The 20,434-nt window shown below is 47.2% G+C and overlaps 1 protein-coding gene across 5 annotated transcripts in view; it reads left to right on the plus strand.

Moving 5' to 3' along the window:
- The first annotated feature begins 7,814 nt into the window (after positions 1-7,814).
- The window catches only part of Zbtb38 (zinc finger and BTB domain containing 38), an 81,240-nt gene continuing 68,620 nt past the window's right edge, over positions 7,815-20,434 (plus strand). For all 5 annotated transcript variants that reach the window (XM_041676861.1, XM_041676864.1, XM_041676862.1 and 2 more), the window contains exons 1-2: positions 7,815-8,080; positions 9,094-9,175. The gene's annotated coding sequence lies outside the window, so the exon portion shown is untranslated. The remainder of the gene's footprint in view (positions 8,081-9,093; positions 9,176-20,434) is intronic.

Consider the following 20,434-nt stretch of genomic DNA (forward strand, 5'->3'; position numbering starts at 1 on the left):
GGACATCTTACAGCGTGTGCACAGGGAGAGGGTGGACATCTTACAGCGTGTGCACAGGGAGAGGGTGGACATCTTACAGCGTGTGCACAGGGAGAGGGTGGACATCTTTATACACAGTGTGTGCACAGGGAGAGGGTGGACATCTTACAGCGTGTGCACAGGGAGAGGGTGGACATCTACAGTGTGTGAACGGGGAGAGGGTGGACATCTTACAGTGTGTCCACAGGGAGAGGGTGGACATCTACAGTGTGTGCACAGGGAGAGGGTGGACATCTTACAGTGTGTGCACAGGGAGAGAGTGGACATCTTTATACACAGTGTGTGCACAGGGAGAGGGTGGACATCTTACAGCGTGTGCACAGGGAGAGGGTGGACATCTACAGTGTGTGCACAGGGAGAGGGTGGACATCTTACAGCGTGTGCACAGGGAGAGGGTGGACATCTTTATACACAGTGTGTGCACAGGGAGAGGGTGGACATCTTACAGCGTGTGCACAGGGAGAGGGTGGACATCTTTATACACAGTGTGTGCACAGGGAGAGGGTGGACATCTTACAGTGTGTGCACAGGGAGAGGGTGGACATCTTTATACACAGTCTGTGCACAGGGAGAGGGTGGACATCTTACAGCGTGTGCACAGGGAGAGGGTGGACATCTTACAGCGTGTGCACAGGGAGAGGGTGGACATCTACAGTGTGTGAACGGGGAGAGGGTGGACATCTTACAGCGTGTGCACAGGGAGAGGGTGGACATCTTTATACACAGTCTGTGCACAGGGAGAGGGTGGACATCTTACAGCGTGTGCACAGGGAGAGGGTGGACATCTACAGTGTGTGCACAGGGAGAGGGTGGACATCTTACAGCGTGTGCACAGGGAGAGGGTGGACATCTTACAGCGTGTGCATAGGGAGAGGGATGTGCACAGGGAGAGGGTGGACATCTTTATACACAGTGTGTACAGGGAGAGGGTGGACATCTTACAGCGTGTGCACAGGGAGAGGGTGGACATCTTACAGCGTGTGCACAGGGAGAGGGTGGGCATCTACAGTGTGTGCACAGGGAGAGGGTGGACATCTACAGCGTGTGCACAGGAAGAGGGTGGACATCTTAGCCAAAAGAAGTTGCTATTTTGGTCAGAGTAGTGTTCAGGTGGCATTTTAATATGGTTCAATGTAACAAACTCTCAAGGAGGCTAACATGGATTATTAAAAGGAATGAGAAAATAGAACTTCTTTTATTATTTTGTTTTTATTTGAGAGTGTGTATTACTGTGTTACTTTTGGATTTTTAATAATTCTAATGCAAGTTTGTAAGAGCTTTTTGTTGTTTGTTTTGTTTTGGTTTTGGGTTTTTAAGACAAATTTTCTCTGTGTAGTGCTGGCTGTCCTGGAACCCCCTCTGTAGACCAGGCTGACATCAAACTCAGAGATTGGCCTGCCTCTGTCTCCTTTGTACTTGGATTAAAAGTGTGCACCATCACTGACCCACTATGTGTAAGAGTTAATAAAAAGAAATTGCATGCTCAGTCTGAGCCTTCATAAGCTAGGAAAAAACCACAGGTCTCAGACCGGGCACATCATCTCCTGCCCAGGGTTCCTCCACATCAGTATCACTGACCTGTTGGGTCTTCAAATGTTGTCAAACAATCCATGGGGGATAAAATCACCTCTGCTTGAGAACCTCAGGTTCTCATCGTGGAAGAGAAACCCAGAGCCCTGAGCTCTCTGCCTTGTTAGGTGCTGAAACTGTCATCTGTTTATACAGGCTATTTTCACCAAAGCCACTAGAGGGGACACTCTGCTATACAAAGAACAAAAATAGAAAAGAAGCTAGCCTAGGACTTGGTCTTCCCTCTGATTTGACTGGTTCCTACTTCTGACAGCTCTGGCTTTAGAGGGTCTTGGATACTGGGAGTGCTAACCCTTAACTTGAGGTATTGTCTGTCTTCTACTTTTCTGGTGTTTTCAGACATGGCGGGTGGGGAGAATAAAATGGCCTTGGCTTTTCAAAGCATTCTTCCTAAGCAGCCAGATGACTCATCCTTCTAAAGAAAGAGTTTTCATGAGGTGAGCCCGTGGACCATCTAGACCGAGAGGAGAAACTCTAGTTCTCTCCTTGATCCTGCCACTTCCAGGCTGTGTGAGGTCAGTCAAGATCCTCAGCCTCTCTGGTTTTATATATGTTATATGTAAAACGTATGTTAGAGCTGAGGACACCGAGCCTAACAACACATTCCGTAACTTGTCTAAGGTCACTTGTGATCAAATAGGAATTTGAGTCTGATCCGTCTACTTCTTGGGGTAGCTGAGAGAATAAAACGGGAGGGGATGTCTTAGAGTCTCAGAAGATAGCAGAGTTCAGTATGAAGTTGTGTACACACTGTGGGAATAAGGAAGTGGCTGAGAGGCACCCTGGGAGGAGGGCTCCTGGTCCTTCACTCTTGCTGGCCTCCATCCCTCAAGTTCATGTTTTCCACCCTTCATGATGGACGTAGCAGGTGTCCTCCACGCACTCATGAGTTACTTAAATGGGTCAATAGGGAAAGGATCCATGCTAACACCCCCACCCTTATCTTTCTCTCTCTCCTTTTCCTCCTTCCTTTCTTCCTTCCCTTGCATTCTGCCCTGCCCCATCCCAACTCAGCATGGAAAAATCAAACCCAGGGCATTGATTATGCAGGGTCAATAGTCTACCACTGAGCTACACTCTAGTCCCCAAAACTGTAATTTTTTATTTAAAATTTTTTATTCAATATATTTTGATCATGTTCTTCCCCTCCCCCAACTCCACCCAGAATCTCCCTACCCAGCTAATTCTATGCCCCCCCCTCCTATCTCAAACGAAACAAAAAGTTAAAACAAAACATAGAATTCTCTTAATATTGGCCATGGAGGCCTGCCCTGGACTGTGATCGATATACCTACCCAGTGACACTCCATTAGAGAAAATTGACTGTCCCTTTGCTAGTGGGTATCATTTATAAATAGCTTCTTGGTTAAGGGTGGCACTCTGTGTCCACTTCCCCCTCTCCGTGCTGGGACCCCATCTGGCTTGAACCTGTGCAGGGAGGCACAGTGAGCTCACGTGTGCATCTGTCCTGTGCATGCTGCCCTGCATGGTGAGCTCACATGTGCATCTGTCCTGTGCATGCTACCCTGCATGGTGAGCTCACGTGTGCATCTGTCCTGTGCATGCCATGCTCGGTGAGCTCACGTGTGCATCTGTCCTGTGTGTGCTGCCATTCTCGGTGACTTCATGTGTGCATCTGTCCTGTTGGGTTCGGAAGACACCTTTTCCTTGGTGTCGTCCATCCCTCTGGCTCTTATCATCTTCTGCCTCCTCTTTCCTGAGCCTTGAAGGGATGGTTTGATGAAGACATCCCATTTAGGACTGAGTGCACCAAAGTCCCTCACTCTCTGCACAGGGTCCGCCTGTGGGTCTCTGTGCTAATCCCCATCTACTGCAAGAAGAAACTTCTCTGATGTGGACTGAGCAAGGCACTGATCCATTGGTACAGCAGTGTGTCCTTAGGAGTCGTTTTAGTGCTATGTTCCTTTAGCAGAATAATAGTAGTAGGTTTTCCTCCAGGCCCCATAGTCTATCCAGCCTCAGTTTCCCTGCCACTTCAGCAGTGTCAAGAATGGCCTGCATTGGCGATGAAAGGAGACAGAGACAGAGTCCCACATTGGAGCACCAGACTGAAACCCCAAGGTCCAAATCAGGAGCAGAAGGAGAGAGAGCATGAGCAAGGAACTCAGGACAGCGAGGGGTGCACCCACACACTGAGACAATGGGGATGTTCTATGGGGAACTCACCAAGGCCAGCTGGACTGGGTCTGAAAAAGCATGGGATAAAACCGGACTCGCTGAACATAGCGGACAATGAGGACTGCTGAGAAGTCAAGAACAATGGCACTGGGTTTTGATCCTACTGCACATACTGGCTTTGTGGGAGCCTAGGCAGTTTGGATGTTCACCTTACTAGACCTGTAAGGAAGTGGGAGGTCCTTGGACTTCCCACAGGGCAGGCAACCCAGTCTGCTCCTGCTTGGTCTGCTCTTCAGGCTGATGAGAGAGGGGGAGTTGATTGGGGGAGGGGGAGGGAAAGGGGGTGGTGGCGGGGAGGAGACAGAAATCTTTAATAAATAAATAAATAAATAATGATAATAATAATAAAAAGAATGGCCTGCATTTTATGGATTGCATCAAGGGATTGCAACCCTTGCCTAGCCTTGTGTACAAATAAAAAAAAATGGTTATTCCTTTAAAACCATCCTTTAAGCACTTAAAATTTTTAATATTAAAAATTTTATTTTATGCATATGAATGTTTTTTCTGAGTGTATGCACGTGTACCACAAGCATGCCTGGTGCTATAGAGGTCAAGTGAGGTGTCATATCCCCCTGGAAATGAAGTTAAACAATGTGAGCCCCCATGTGGGTGGCTGGGAACTGAACCCTGGTCCTCTGTAAGAACAACCAAGTGCTCCTAACTGCTGAACCATCTCTCCAGCCCCCATCTACTAATCACTTTTAAACCCTGAATCATATATTCATAACAACAATAAAAGTAACTAACACAGCTCAGCAATCTTTCTCCCTGCTGTCATCCCAAGAGAAACAAAACTTAAGCATGCACACACACACACACACACACACATACACACACACACACACATGCACACACACATGCACACACACACGCACACACACACTACCAGCAACAACAACATTGTACACCCGTGTCCATGGCAATATTGTTCATGATAGTCTAAAAGTGAGTTGTGCCAGGCTGGGGACATGGCTCAGTGGTTATGAGCACCAGCTGCTCTTCCAGAGGGCCTGAGTTCAAAGTCTGCCTGGGACACAGGAAGAATTCAAGGCCAGCTTGAAATAGAAAAAAAAAAAAGGAGCCGGGCGGTGGTGGCGCACGCCTTTAATCCCAGCACTCGGGAGGCAGAGGTAGGCGGATCTCTGGGAGTTCGAGACCAGCCTGGTCTACAAGAGATAGTTCCAGGACAGGCTCCAAAACCACAGAGAAACCCTGTCTCGAAAAACAAAAAACAAAAAAAAAAAAAGAAAGAAAAAAAAAGGATTTTTTTTTCAATTTCAATTAGTTCTTTATTTAGTCTGATTTTTCACAAACAGAAGGAATCTTTTTTTCATGCTGGGGATATAGCTCAGTAGTAGAACACTTGCCTGGTTTATGTGAGACTCTAGGTTCAATCTTCAGTATTGTGCAAAAAAAGCAAAGCAAACAAGTGGAACAGTTCAAACTGTCATCAACTGATTCCAAGATAATAAACAAAATGTCTTATATTCATGTAGTACACTTTTATCCAGACATAGAAGGAATAGGCGAGGAAATACTCTACAATATGGATACACCTCGGAGGCATTGTGTTAAGTGAAAGAAGCCAATCACAACAGGCCATGTACTGTGATATTCTGTGTGCAAAATGTCCCGAGGAGGAAACTCTTTAGAGCTGGAAGGCACATTGATGGTTGTCTAAGGCTGAAATGTACAATGTTTCTTCACAAGGGATATCTGACAAAAATGTTGTAAAAGTAGACTATGAGTATGTAAATATACTAAGTATATGTAAATACATGCAAATATACTAAACCCATTGAATTGCATACTTTAAGTGGGTGGAATTTCTGCTACGTAAATCATATTTTAATCATGTTTTTAAAAAGACTAAAGGAAGTGAGAAAAATTGAAGGTGGCAAGTATAGAGAGATCTGAGGAATTCCTTGAGCCCTTAAAGATTTACCAGAAAATTAGCAGTGTACAGTTATTATTATTGTACCCAAGAAGGAGGTTTCCTAGATGAGGTGCGGGCAAGACGAGCTCCTGGGGCCACTTCTCTGTGTCTCCAAGTGGACGGTCTGCCCAGTTCCCTAACTTTATCCCCCCACCCCCGTTAGCATCAACCACAGTGCCCGAAACACAAGGATCTGCAGCTCGCTTAAGTTTGTGGATCATTTTTGCTTATTATTTTCTCTCCCTTTTCTGTTTGCATGTTACTAGGCACAGTAGGAATGAACCTCTAGTCTTTTTATTAAAGAAGTAAAGACCAGTGCCTATGGCGCAGGCTATCCACCAAGCCCCAGGGGAAACAGCAGGGAGGCATTTCTGTAGACAGGGCAGCAATGGACAAATAAACCTTCTACCATAAAAGCCTGAAACTTGCAATGCCCTCCTCAGGCCATGGTCAGGCTCTGATGGACCATGCCAACAAAGATGACCTGTCATTGCTGTTCCCCTTGAAGAAAAGCACACGGGTTTCTCCTCGGAAATTCTCGGCTAGTTCCAATTGCATGGAGACCCAAACTCCACCAAGTGTGATTTCTGAGTGTTGGCTGGCAGAGCCTTCATGAAAAGGTAATCACACAGTGTTGCCTGGCCATCGGAGACAGATTCAGAGTCATGGAGAGAGGTCTCCCTGATGCTAATATTCAGGCACACTTGGTCCTGCCCCTTGGGAACCTGGCCCCCTCTGTGAATGGCAAGCAGAACCCTCACTGCATGCAGGTGCAAAGATCCCTTTAAGAGACATGCTCTTTCCACTCCCAAGTTCTCTCTCTCTCTCTCTCTCTCTCTCTCTCTCTCTCTCTCTCTCTCTCTCTGTGTGTGTGTGTGTGTGTGTGTGTGTGTCTTCCCTCCCTTCCCCTATCCTCCTCTCTTCTCGATAAACTCATACCCAAACTATGTCTGCATCTGCGTGGCATATCCTGTCACCCACCGCAGTCCTTTCCCGCCATGGGAAGGATCCCTCTCACACTGTATCATAGAACCTGACCCTCCAAAGATGGATGGGGGAAATGAGACCACATCACTGAGACCTAAGGGGCTTGAAATTTCTGGCTTCCTCTTGAAATGAGACATTCAAGAGTCATGGAAAAGTACAAGGCAGAGTCACAAGCCACTGTGGAGAAGGAGGCTCTGCCGCTGATTAGCCGTGAGGCGGCAAAGATGTCTTTGTTTCTCCAAGAACCCATTTCCTCCTCCATCTATTTCCTCATCCACAGCTTTGTCACGGTAAGTGAAATATTGTCACAAAGAACTTACTGCGGAGACTGAAACATTCACCGTAAGTTTTCAATATGTGCCCTCCACATTTACTTTAAGGTTTTCATCTATTCGTTCAGGCAGCCAGTCAGTCAACCAGCCAGCCAGCCAGCCAGCCTTCATGGTGTACTCAGTGAGCTTCACACCAGGTACTGCGCTATAACTATGTCTTCCGAGAGGAAAGCCAGTTAGACCCAGGAGGAATAGAGTGGAGACCTGAGGCCTGCCTCCACAGTGCAGCAGAAGCAAACACAGCCTGAGCAGTGGAGGCTGCCCCGGAGATGGCGACAGCGAGTCCATCTTTCCATGTCTTTAAATACCCTTAGAGCTCTGTCCTAAGGTGAGCATCACATGACAGGGGAAGTGAGAGGGTCCTGGGGGGAAACCCCCGTTCCTCCCTGCTTCTCGGTTACAGAGGGTGGCCATGCCGTGGCTGTACAGAGGGCGATGTCCTTCAGGGAGGCCCTGTTGAATCTGTCTGGGACTGTTCCGGAAGGAGGAAGGGCGGATGGGGTGGAGAGACAGCTGGAATGTTCTGGCCTGCTGTTGGGCGCAGCCAGCCTGCCAGAGAGGAGGGCCTCTGGACATCAAAGGTTCCTTTTGTCCCTTTCCGAGTGGCAGAGCAACCAGGCCACTGGCTATGACTCAGGCCTGGCCCTGGCGTCACCCACGCCCTGCTGCTGGCCTCGGTTTGTAGCCAGGAACCTGACCAGGGAGTGGTTCTCATAGCTGCAGCAAATCTCAAAACCGGGAGGCCACTGCTGGGCTCTATCTCCCCTCCAGCCACCTTATTTTTTCTACTTCTTCTTCTTTGTTTTAAGCCTTAAGGAGGGCTTTACTTGTAAATCAGCTTTCCAAGGGTAAGCAGTCAGAATGAGTGACGTCATGAGAAAATTATGTGGCGCAGATCTCAACCAGGAGTTGAGGAGTCCAGAGGAAGAATGCGGTGGGGCCTCCTGAGCCCAGAAAGTTGGTAGCCTGTGGGCTTCAGAGCCAGCACCTCTGAGTAAGTGAAGGCCCCTCAGCCCCTCAGCCCAACTTGGTGGGTGCCATCTTGCTCCTAAGAGCCAGGTCTGGTAGGCCCTGGCCCAGAGGAGGGAGTGGGGACGGACATTGGGACACCTTCTAAACATAGCCTCAGAGGGGCCTGCTCTCTCTCTTCCCCGGGGGCCCAGCAAGAACAGATAAACAAAAGCTGCTCAGGCGGAACCCCTGAGGAGAATGTCCTACTGGGTTGGGGATTCTTGTTTGCTTTGCCCACCTGAGCTCTGTTTCAAGAAGGAAACCAAAACAGGTGTCTGGGGTTCTGAACAGTTTGCTTCCTGGATCGTCTAGGGGGTGATCAGACATCCTAGACAAGCATATGTTTTGTCAGTCAAAGTATTTTCACACTTAGCGGGGGGCGGGGCGGGGCGGGTGGGGGATGGATAATGGCAGACCTGGTCGGAAAGGGGCCACAGCCAGCCTGCCTGTCTTGGGAGCACCTCCTGTCCTTCTGCACGTTCTGCGCTCCCTTATCTCCTTGGTGTCCTGTTTGCAGTTCCTCATTTCCACTCACGCCGCCATTAAGCAGGGACATGAAGCAGAGGCGAAACACAGTTCATCCGTTTTTGTATCGTCTAAAAACTCCGAGGCCTTTGCATAACATGTCCTTTATGAGTTCTGGAAGTTTCTACTCAAGAAATTTTGGTTTCTATGGAAAAACATTTTTTTTTTTGCATGGGGCGTGAGAGTCACAGAGCAGACAGGCCTAGAGCTGTATCTCAGTTCCCCTGGCTTCTCAAGTCACCTCCCGAGTGACGGTCTCTTTTCTGTAGACCTTCCTCAGCACACTGAGTCTGTTCTTCACGCTAATGTGGTTGCATGTATCTTAGAAAATGACCTTCACTTAAGGCAGTGTAGAAGTTTGTCGTTTAGCGAGAAACACAAATCCCTGGTGAGCCAGCATCCTATGAGATGAACCGTCACACTTTATGTTTTGAAGGCCTTGTGTTTTACCTTTTAAATATAATTTTACAGATGAGGCTGTCTTGAAGAGAGGCTATGCCAGTCTGCCGTTCCTCTGGCTGGGAGATCTGAGCGCTGTGTGTGAAATACTTTGGTGAGTGCCATTTGTCCTTGATGACTCCCTGCTTTTATGTCTCTAGTTCTACTTTTTGGGGGTTTCAGGAAAATAAAGAAAAGCATACAGGGCATAGGTACAGAATGACAATAGCTGTGTCAAAGGGGATATATGTCATGATAAGCTAATTGCTACCATAAATATAGATTGGCTTAAACACAATAGGCTTTGCTCATGTCACAGTGTAGGTTGGTTGGGATAACTCTCTTTCAATCATTCGTTCAGATTCAAGGCTGGGGTAGAGTTCAGTGGGCGTGCCCTAAGTGCCCCAGTCCCTTGGTTTGATGACCAACAAACACTAACAAACGCAAAACATTCAGAGTTTGAAGGAGACTCTGCTGTCAGCAACAGGTGGTTTTCAGAACCACCAAGGTGTGCCTTCGCTCCGCAGTGGAAAGAGCAAAGAACCTAAAAAGCGTACATGGAGGGTCTTATGGGTTGAGGTGGTCCATATCATCTTTCTTCCCATCCCATTGGCTAAAACCCAGGGACATGACTGTAGCTAGCTTAGAGCAGCCACTTCCCAGAGACAACCGTGGGGAGGTTCCGGAGAAAGATAATCTCTTCTGCATTGAGTGTAAAAGCTTGAAAATGCTCAAATATAAGGCATGAGAGTAGAACAGTGTGTGTGTGGTGGGGAGGGGTTGGTGATAGTGGATGGTAGATGAGGGGCTAGAGAGAGAGCTCGCTTGGTGCCCTTGCAGAGGACCCAGATTCAGTTCCCAGCACACAAGGGGGCTCATGTCTATCTGGGATTATCCAGTTCCTAAGGATCCAGTGCCTTCTTCTGGCCCCCTTGGGCACCAGACACGCACATGGCACACAGCTATACTTCCAGGCAGATAAGTAGCAAGTGTACACATATCAAATAAAAATAAATCTTATAAAAGCATATTATAATGCCAAGCATATAGGGTGCACACCTGTAACCCCAGGTAGAAGACAGAGACAAGAGGGTTGGTTGCTCGTGAGTTTAATGCCAACTGGTCTTCATACTGAGTTCCAGGCCAACCAGGGCAGCATAGCAAGACCCTATCTCAAAACAACAGCAAAACATTAGGAGATATTTGGAATTCACTATTGGACACTCACAGATTTTACCTGGCCATGAGGGCAAAGAGCAGTGAGGGAAATTTCCCAAGATGCCTCTGTCCATTCCAGTCCCAAGATGAAGATAAACACATTCCTGTTGTCAGTGGCCAATGAAACAGAAAGGGCATCTTCCCCTTATTTTTCCTCCCCCTATTCTCTTGTTTAGGTCTTTTCTGGCTTTGTTCCTTTCGTGCTCTTGAGTCAAGCAAACTAGCTGTCAATGGGATTTTGCTCTCACAGCTATAAGCTTCAGTGACGTATAGGAACGTGCCTGGAGCCCTGAGCTATGATGGTTCTGCCCAGTCCTGGAGAATCTGGGAGACTCTTCTACCTCATCTGTACCAGGTTCTACAGTGCTTTACTAGTGAGAGGGCTCCTCTAAGAAGAGACCCTCAAATAAAACTATTTGAAAAATATTTTAATATAGACTATAAAAGACTTGGGCAGGAACATTAATGCTAACCCCACGAAATATAAAAGAGTTATACCCAATGTCTAATCCTGCCTTTTTCTTTTCGGGAAGTCTCATTTACTGAAACAGTGAGGGGCAAATGTATGAACCCTATTTGGAGAGCCCTGTCTCACTTTATAATTTATGTAGATTTTAAGCCATTGTTGGTTTTTGTAGAATTCTCTTCTCAGCGGTAAATGTCAGGAAAGGGCTCCAGTAAAGATCTGTTCAGGCTGCATGGTGCATTGTTCTCTAGTTTTGTGGTCAGTATCTGTCTAAGCAAATGAAATGTTGCCACTAGACTTGATATTCCTGGCTCCCACATCCCCACCCTGAAGAGTGAGCATTGTCCATTGTGTGGGAAGATGTGTTCCCGGCCAATCTGATAGCCTCTTCGATTGCTGTTCGTCCCTTCACATGGGGAGCGGGCTAAATAAATAGCAAGTTGTTTAGTTTCAATTTTTCAAAAATATTTCCACCTCTGAAGGTGTACTTTCTGGGGTTGTTGAGCTCCAAGTGTGTCTACTGAGCAGGCTGGGATGATGGGAGAGTCAAAAGTGTGGGAACGCACTGCCCACTGGAAGCCACCACCTGACGGAGTGAGCTGAAGACGCACAAGATCTGAGGACTGCCCGGGCTCTGCCGCTGATTAGCTGTGAGGCAGCAAAGATGTCTTTGTTTCTCCGAGAACCTAGAGTTTTCCAGGAAACGCAGAGCCAAAGGCCACAGGCAGGAGGAACAGTGTCACGGTCCACTCTCTTAGGAGCTGGGCTGCGTTCGTTACTTCCTCACACTGTGACAAAGTGCCTAGAGGAGGACACGTTTATCTGGGCTCACGGTTCCAGAGAATTCACTCCATGGTGGCTGTGCTCCTGAGCAGAAGGGTGTGGCAGCAGTGAGAGTCATGGGACCAGAAAGAGCTCTCTGAAGGGACCAGGGTTGGACAGAGGTGTGAAGACATGCCCTCCCTGACCTGCTTTCCCCAGCTCGGTTTCATCTGCCAAAGCATCCAGAACCTCCAGGATCATCGCCAGTCGAGGGCCATGTGTACTAACCCATGAGCCCACGAGGGACCATTTCAGATTCAAATCTTAACACTGACTAATCATGGCTTATTAATTTCAGCTCCCATCTGATATGATCCCCTCAATACATATAGCATAGCAAATTGATGCAGGAGTGATTTCTGACACTTCTAGCTACACTGTATGACAAGGAGAGGTGTGTGACCACCAAATCGAGTAACCAGAATTTCATTACTGTAAACATGTAATGTCTGAAAGAAAGGCACAGAGCCTTAGGACCACCTGACCTTATTAGGATGGCAGGCGGGGGTGACCTCAGAGGCATCACCAGCAGGGCAGGATTGTGTACAAGCACACAATTCATATTTTCATATTTGACATTTTTTTAAATGGCACCAAAATAGATCTCACAGGAAAAAAAAAAGCTTTCATAAGTTTATTTCACTTTAATCTTATATTTTATTATTTTTCATTTTAATCATACATGAGTTGTGTGATTCACAGCGGAGACACCAGGGTCTTTGCAGAGTTAAGTCATCTGAAGATGTGCACCTGACCTTGTTTATCCATGACAAACACTAACAAGAAGTTGAGCATGACAGCTTCACATGGACTCGGGGCCAGTTGGTTATTTTGACCTCAGAGGTTATAGAGTTCTTGATGCACAGATACGCTAGCCCTCTTCTTCCTGGTTCAGCATTATGAATGCCCTGCTACCCTTTTTAGAGAGTTTTGCAAGGAGCTCACGTCATATTTACGACAGCTAAGAATTCATAGTAATTGGCCTTTGTCATTTCTCACACTGAAATCCCCTAGTTCTCATCAAGAACCAATTTGGAAAACACCACACAAAGGACTCTGGGGTTTTGCTGTTAACTCAAGAAGCCTCTGGTTTTTACCAGAACTTTCAAGCTCCTTCTCACCTTCAAAGTAGTGTTTTGTTTTGTTGAGACCGTTAAATTGAGTAAGGTTCCGGGCGGAATGGTTCGGGCAATGAGGACTGTGAAGACTACGTTAGCGTGCTTGTGACAATTGCCACCGCATGGTCGGCGTTGATGTCTTGGCTTTGGAGATTGCTATGAAGTAGTGCTGTTTTGAAACAAGAAAACTTCTCTGAATCTCCTGCATCTGTGATCCTTAGAAACATGCCTAAGCAAAATACATAGTAGGTACAACTAGTTCAAAGCCAGTTGGCCAGGTGTGAGTGTGGGCCAGCGGCTCAAAAGGGCCAACTTCACGAAAGACTTTGAGAGAAACTGGTTGAGCATCTCTGTGCCGAGAGCTGATTCCTGAAATTCTACTGAAGGTCCCAGCACACGGGAACAAGGCAGGCTTGATGTCTACTCTGTGGAAGCAATCTTGGTCATTTTTCTGCGGCTGTGATACAATGTCCTGACAAAAGTCACTTAAGGGCGCAAGGCTTTATTTTGCCTCAGCCTGGGATTGTCTACCAGTGTGGTTGGAAAGTCACGGCAGCAAGAGCTTGAAGCCGTCGGACACAGCACATCCACAAACCAGGAGCAGAGAGTAAGGAATGTTCCTACTCAGCCTGCATTCTCCATTTCATGAGGTACAGGATCCCCACTCAGGGAATGGTCCTGCCCACAACTGAGATGGGGTTTCCCACAAGAATTAACCTAACAAGATAAATTCTATCGCAGATACTCTCAGAGGCTAACTCTCAAATAGTCGTTTCTCACAGGTATACCTGGAGGCCTGAGCCCTAAGCGAGTCTAGAGTCTGGCTACTTGACAGATGAAACTGACCCTCCTAGAGGCACTGATCTGGGGTTGTGCTTCCTAGCTACCTGAAAGAGGGCAGTCAGTCTGCCTTCTGTGATGGGGGTCACCCTTCTATTCAGAATCTCATAGGCGATCATCGTGCATCACAGGAGGAAGGGATAGCCAGTAAAAAGGCCTTTCTCGTTGACTTAAGTCCAAGGCAGCAGCTATATCAAGGTGCCTTGCAAGGGAGTAGTTTAGGATTCCCCAGGGACAGGCTGCACTCCCCCCATCTGCAGCTGGGCCATGCTTGGCTGGACTTTCAACTTCATTACAACATTTCTCTTTCTTCTTCCATTCTACAGAAGACAAATTCCTTTTTAGTTTGTAGTTTTAGTTTTGGTTTTTGCTGGGTTTTTTTTTAATGGTTATTATCTTTGCATTGGCATATTTTAATTTAGCCATTTTTTAAATGGATATTTTGATTGCCTCCGGTGGTCCACTGTTACAAATATATAAACACTCTTGAACGTAAATCCTTGTGGGCAATTTAAGGAAAATCCCCAGAAATTGAAGTGTCAAGTTGAATGATCTGTGTTTAAAGTTATCAGTTGGTCAATGCTGGTCCACAGATCATCAGTGTCTAACTCAGAACCTGGTCCCCTGAGGTTTCTCACACGAAAACTCATGTTCACAAGTCCCTGTAACATCAGAAACTCTGGCTGTCGTCCCAGACATGTTAGATTCATCCATGTCATTCTATGGAGACTTCGACCGACCCATGTCTAAGAATCACCTGTTATCTTTCAAATATCAGGAATATACATTCTAACACACCCTCCTTATTCTCATATCCACCAAAGCCTGAGAACTACTTACTTGTCTGTCTAGTTTGCTACCTAATCAATTCTAGGCATTTTTACACAGGAAAAAAAAAATTAGCGGACTCTGGGCTGGGATACTGTCATAGTCTGTACTGCTATAGCAAAACACCTGGCAAATAAAATCATCACTAAAAAGATATTTAGTTTACAGTTCTGGAGGTTCAAGAACATGGTGCTAGCATCTGCTCTTCCCTGATGAGGGCCTCTGGGCAAATGACATCACCCTGCTGGGAGCACCTGCTACACAGAAAGAAGGATTCAGAGAGGCGCCAGGCTTATTTACAGCAACCATTCTCATGGAAACTAATGCCATCTCACAAAACCTACAATGACCCCTTCAGTGGGCAATGCCCTTATGACCCAATTACCTTCTTCCACGAGCCTCACTTCTGGATGGTCCCATTGCCTCAACACCGCCACCCTGAGGGCCAAGCCTCCAGCACACACATAAACGCTGGAGGAAAAACTGTACCCAAACCATAGCACATAATCCAAACGAGAAACGAAAAGTTCTTTTTGGCTTCTGAGTTTTAGCTTTATCTGGCACGAAGATGATTATTAGCTTGGGAAGCAGGAAAGCTTGTTGTAGACATGAGAGCAGTAGAGTAAACATAGATCATTTGCCTCCTAATGGTCACCCAGAGATTTATTGGCAGAGGGTGACCTAGACAAGGGATCTAAACATGCCCAACCTTCTGGTAGCGACAAAGGAAACCAACAAGAAGACAACTCCTGAAACAGCTCCCTGCCTCAGTCAAGGAAACTGTGACTGCTCTCTGATAGGTAGGGTCAAATCTCAGGACTAACACATACAGTTTGGACCTCGGAGGGGCCCAGGTCATTCTCTTGGTCACCTAGTGGTGCCAGACCCCTGTGATCTCTGAGCCCTGACAAGGACTTAGGAGGACATAGGGCAGTCATACAGAAAGCATCTGTAAGATACTTTTCTTCAGAACTGAGCCATGGTGGGTTGAAGGACAGAAAATAGAACAGCAGAACAGCGTCATGGCAAACACCAGGCTTAAGTGTGGGGGCGGATCTCAGGTCAGAAGACAGGAACTCAAAAGGAGACAGAGCCAGGGTTTGGTGTGGAGCCCCGGTAGATCCCACCCTCAGGAAGAATGTGATGATGTTCCGAGCCAGGGGAGATGTCTGTGGTGTCTGCAAGGTGCTGTGACTGAGCCTTATCACCAGGGAAGTGGGAACAGTGAGCCAGACAGCAGGGACTGGAGCATGGAACCATAGAAAGGAGTGAAACAGCAGTCGCAGAGAACCTATCGAACAAACCCAACCAAGACCTAAAAACTCTGTCATCTGAGAGGAAGCATAAAGGTCCATGTGTCTTCACAACACTGCAGAAATCATTAACCCACGCCCACCAGTCACATAGCGGTCTCTGATAGCCCCGCACTTCCTCCCATTCTTCTGCTTTAGCTGCTAGAGGAGCACATCCCGCCATTTGCCTTTTATTTTTAGTTTGTTTTGAGACAGAGTTTCTCTGTGTAGCCCTGGTTGGCCTCTGTAGACCAGGCTAGCCTCAAACTCAGATATCCACCTGTCTCTGTCTCCTGAGTGCTGGGACTAAAGGCGTGCACCACCGTTGTTTGCCTTTCAAGTTCTGCCTCTACAGACCGCACCACTGTCGGCAGGCTCTCTGTGCGCCTTCAGACACCAGAAACCTGCACATAGTTCCTCTGAGGCTATCCATGCCCACACCACCAGCTGGTGAAGAACAAAACCCAGTGGTAGCACTTCAGCTATGCCCGTCTCCATGCTGAGACACCAGAGAGGCTGATGTTCTCACCAAGTGTCTCCACTTCTGCACATGTCCTCATTGTCTCCTGACTGTCCTCGTCCTCTTGATTCTTGGCTTTCTAATACAAATGTAGGAGGGCAAACTGTGATAAGCACGGATTCTAGTAGCATTTATACTCTCCCTCAAGTCTGGGGCTCAGCTGATGCAGGCTGATAGTACAGGAATGACCGGGGCAATCCATGTCCTCACAATGTCTGCTTGATATGAAGCTCATGTTCCTGTTGTCTTGAAATTTTTTCTTTAATTTTTTTTTTTTTTTTTTTTAGTGCTGGGCACAGTGGTGCACACCTTTAATCCCAGCACTCAGGAGGCAGAGACAGCAGGATCTCTGTGTTTGGGGCCAGCAGCTTGGTCTACATAGTGAGTTCCAGGACAGCCAGAGCTACATAGTGAGACTCTGTCTCAAAATAAACAAACAAATAAACAATTTATTTTAATTTATGTGGATGAGTGTTTGTTGGCATGAGAGTATGTCTACTAAGTGCATCTTCTGATCCTTAAATGACAATCTGGCCACTCAAAGGACTGGGTCCTAGGGCTAGGAAACTGGAGAGAATAGTACCTCCATTCCTAACCAGTGGGAGAGAGAAGTCAGAGTTCCAGGCTATGCAGACAAGGTTTCTACATCCCATCAAAGAGTCCAATAAAGTCCAAAGGCAAGAAGTGTTCAGTGGGTCTTCTGATTGGCAGGGACTGCTGGAGGCTTTCCTTACTCCTGTCTATACTGACTCCATGCCCCACCTCCACTATAAAAACAGGCTTCTACACAGTCTATGACCATAGCAGAGGGAAGGTTCTAGCCCAAGAAAATTCTCCGGGACTTTGTATCACTCATCTCTTCTTATAGAAGCAGGCACCACTAGTTGAAGGGGTACTGGCTCAAAGAGGTTTAGCAGTTCCTGATGGGGATATCCCATCATTGCAGTCAGCAGCAAGTGAGCAAAACTGAAGGCTCACCCCAGGCAGAGAGACCAGCAATTGCCCATGATCTAAATGCCAGGCAGCATAAACTGCCATGTGGACAGGAAAGCTGGGGTAGCGAGAGCTTTTGAGTGACCATCCTACCCAGGATCAGCAGCACCAAACCTTACCCCCATTTTGTTGTACGTCAGCAAAAGGAGCCACAATATATCTACCGGAATGACTCAGAAAATGATACTGTCACCAAGTGCAGGCCAGGGGGTGGGAAAACTGGATGCCTTGGGCCTTTCTTTTCGGTAAGAATGTAAGATGATCCAGTCATTCTCCGAAACAGGTGATAGTTTTCTGACAAAGTTAAACATTCTTTCCATATGATCCAGCCAAGCCACTCCTGGATACTTACACAAAAGACGCGAAAGCTTACATTCACCTAGCGGTCTGTATATATATATCCGTGGCTTTGCACGGAACACCTACAATCTAGAAGCCAGCCAGAGAGTCTTCAACGGGTGAACGGGCAGCCAGCTGTAGAGTGGGCCACACTCCAGGAAGTGGAATGGGTCAGAAAGACCTCCCACAGGGCGAACATGCTCATCTCAAAGGGTTACACAGATACACACCACTTTCAAGGGGAGTGAATCGCAGTGTGGGAGATGAGTTCCGTGGCTGCCATGGCCCAGGACTGGGGAGGCTGTGACTCTAAGAAGACCCAGGGAGTGGTAGTGATGGACCACAGCGTTCTGATGGTGTTGATGCTGTGTGAGAGAGCGGCAAAGCTACTGCTACCCAGAGTGCATGAGAAAACCAGAGAAACCAGATAAGCTCCATCCCCGGATCCCAGAATCAGTGTCCCACAGTCTGGAAGGTACCTGGACCACTGGGGAGTACTACGCTTACTGCCCATTCCCTTACTTCCGGCAGGCTCTCACCCTGAGCCCAGGTTGGATGTCAATTCCCCATTCTCTCGCCTCTGCTGGGATCACAGGTGTGCAACACCATCCTTCCTTTACTGTTTTTGTAACTTCTTGTGACTCCTCCCCACTGCCAAAAACAGGAAGAAAAATTTATTTTTGAAATTTCTCAAATGGTTATTTTTCAAAATAGGGGGCTGGTAAGGTGGCTTAGCCGTTACGAACACTTGGTGCTCTGATTCCCAGTGCCCAGGTCAGGCAGCTCACAACTACATATAACTCCAGTTCCAGGGGATCTGATGCCTCCAGCCTCCATGTCCACACATCATACACATTTACACATACATAATTACAAACAAAAAATAAGGTATAGAGAGATAACTCAGTGTTATCTCTGGGGCAAGTATTGTTCTTGTAGAGGGCCCGAGTCCCAATCCCCAATCAGGCAGTTTACAACTGTCTGTAAGTTCAGCTCCAAGAGATCCAACATGCTTCTGAGCACATGTGCACGCACATGCATACACACATGCACACAAACATATGATAATAATAATAAATAAATAAATCCTTTTTAGAAAGTTTTTCTAAATGAAAAAGAAGACGATGCAGAGGCCATTTTCTAGCCCGGGGAAGAGACCGCGACTGTTCTATTTACGTGACTGGTGTCTAACTTGTGCTTGGATAAGCCTGCCCAATATCCTGGCAGCTGTGGCCTCACCCTCTCCTCCCAGGCAGCCTAGTTCCCTGGACTCACAGCTCAAATAGTCCTGCTCTCAATGTGAACAGGCCCTCATCCCCCTCCCTGAGGCTGTAACTTCAAAGCTAAGGAAAGACCCCGAGACCTAAGAAATGGCCACAGTGAAAATCAGGACAATCGTTCTTCGCGCCCCACACCGTAATTTCGTTTCCAGAACGTGCTTTGTCTGCTCTGCACTTCATACAGATTATTCTCTTCACCTCACCCAGCGGCCCCTCCTTAATGGAGGGAGATTAACCCTTCTTCGCCCCCTTTCAATCTTGTTTAGCTGAGAGCCTGCTTGCCACGGTGCTGCTTGCTGGGCACGAACACGGCTGAACGCTACAAAGCGAGGTGGCTACCATCCCTTTGAAGTACGGGCACTGCTGCTGAGCACCTTTTTGCCCGACTTGGCCCTGAAAAGACGGTTTTGAAATTGAACTTGTGAGCTGCCTGGGTCTGTAGTAAGGAATTGCACAAGAACAATGGCATTTGGGTCAAGGGAGACTCTGGGCTCAATCCCTTGGAACCTGTCGTCACGGAATCTACTGTTTATTCATTTATCCCTGGCCCCACAGAAGGGTCTCCAGCATCACTTGAGATTCGGGCTGAAGTGTACGTGACACCCTGTGCGGAAGTGATGATGCATCTACGTAGAAGCCACTGCCCCCCCCCCCCCTTACTAGCCTCAGCCCCTGGTTTCCTGCCATGTCTTATTTATGTGTGTGTGTGATTCATTTCAAGACCATGAAAGGGACAGAGGTGTGAGTTTTTCAGGCCTGGGGATGAGCTGGTCATCGGGACAGGAAAGGAAGCAGTTTGAATTGCTGACTTTTCGCACCATTCAACGCATCTCCGAGGCTTGTGCTGTTTTGTTTCTAAGCCATGCTGAACAACAGAAAACGAAACTTGCAGCTTATTTTTAGCCATTCATGCTAACTCATGAGATGTTTCTTTGCAAACCAAATAGAAGAAAGGTGACTTCAACTAGCTAAATTTAGAATGATTGACTTACAGCAATTAAGCCTGGGTCTCTGATACTACCCAAGTATCAAAGACTCTTGGGCCTAGGGAATTTTGAGCCTATACTTACATATTTTGTTTAAAATTGTTTTTAGTTGAGCTTTTTAAAGATAGATGTAAATGCATTTGCTCCAGAGGAATTGAGAAACACATTATAAATCCTCTTTGGGCATCTGATCATTTTCATGTAATCTGCAGCAGTTCAATAAGCAAGTTGACAGTCTGAAATTCCTTCTAGAAGGAACCAGATGATGAAATCACAAAGAGCAGAGCCCTGGACAGCAAGGAGTCCTGTTTCTATCCTCTTGTAAGGTCAGACTGTACTGTCTTTGGCCTCAGAGTGTGCAGACAACATTTCCCAAACTATCTTCCCCGTCCTATAATTCTGTGAAACACACTCAGGCACCATGACCCAGGGGAAACAGGAGGTGCTCTCTTGAGGTGGAGGTGGTCTTGTCTGGCCACCCTCATTTCCATTTCCCCTTTCCCTGCCCCCAAAAGGGCAGGTTTCACAGCTTCCCAGTCAGCTTGGGGTTTTTCTTTGAGGAGCGAGTGATGAAACCTTTGAAAGGTCTCCATAGGAATCTCCATCTGTCTCTCGTGGGCTGAAGTTCTCCATTTTAGGAAGCGTCTTGCTAGCCCCAAGACTGAAGCTGCC

The sequence above is a fragment of the Microtus oregoni genome, unplaced genomic scaffold, assembly GCF_018167655.1.
Source record: "Microtus oregoni isolate MIOR12 unplaced genomic scaffold, Mior012 000028F_ref0000031, whole genome shotgun sequence".
In the NCBI taxonomy this organism is placed as follows: domain Eukaryota; kingdom Metazoa; phylum Chordata; class Mammalia; order Rodentia; family Cricetidae; genus Microtus; species Microtus oregoni.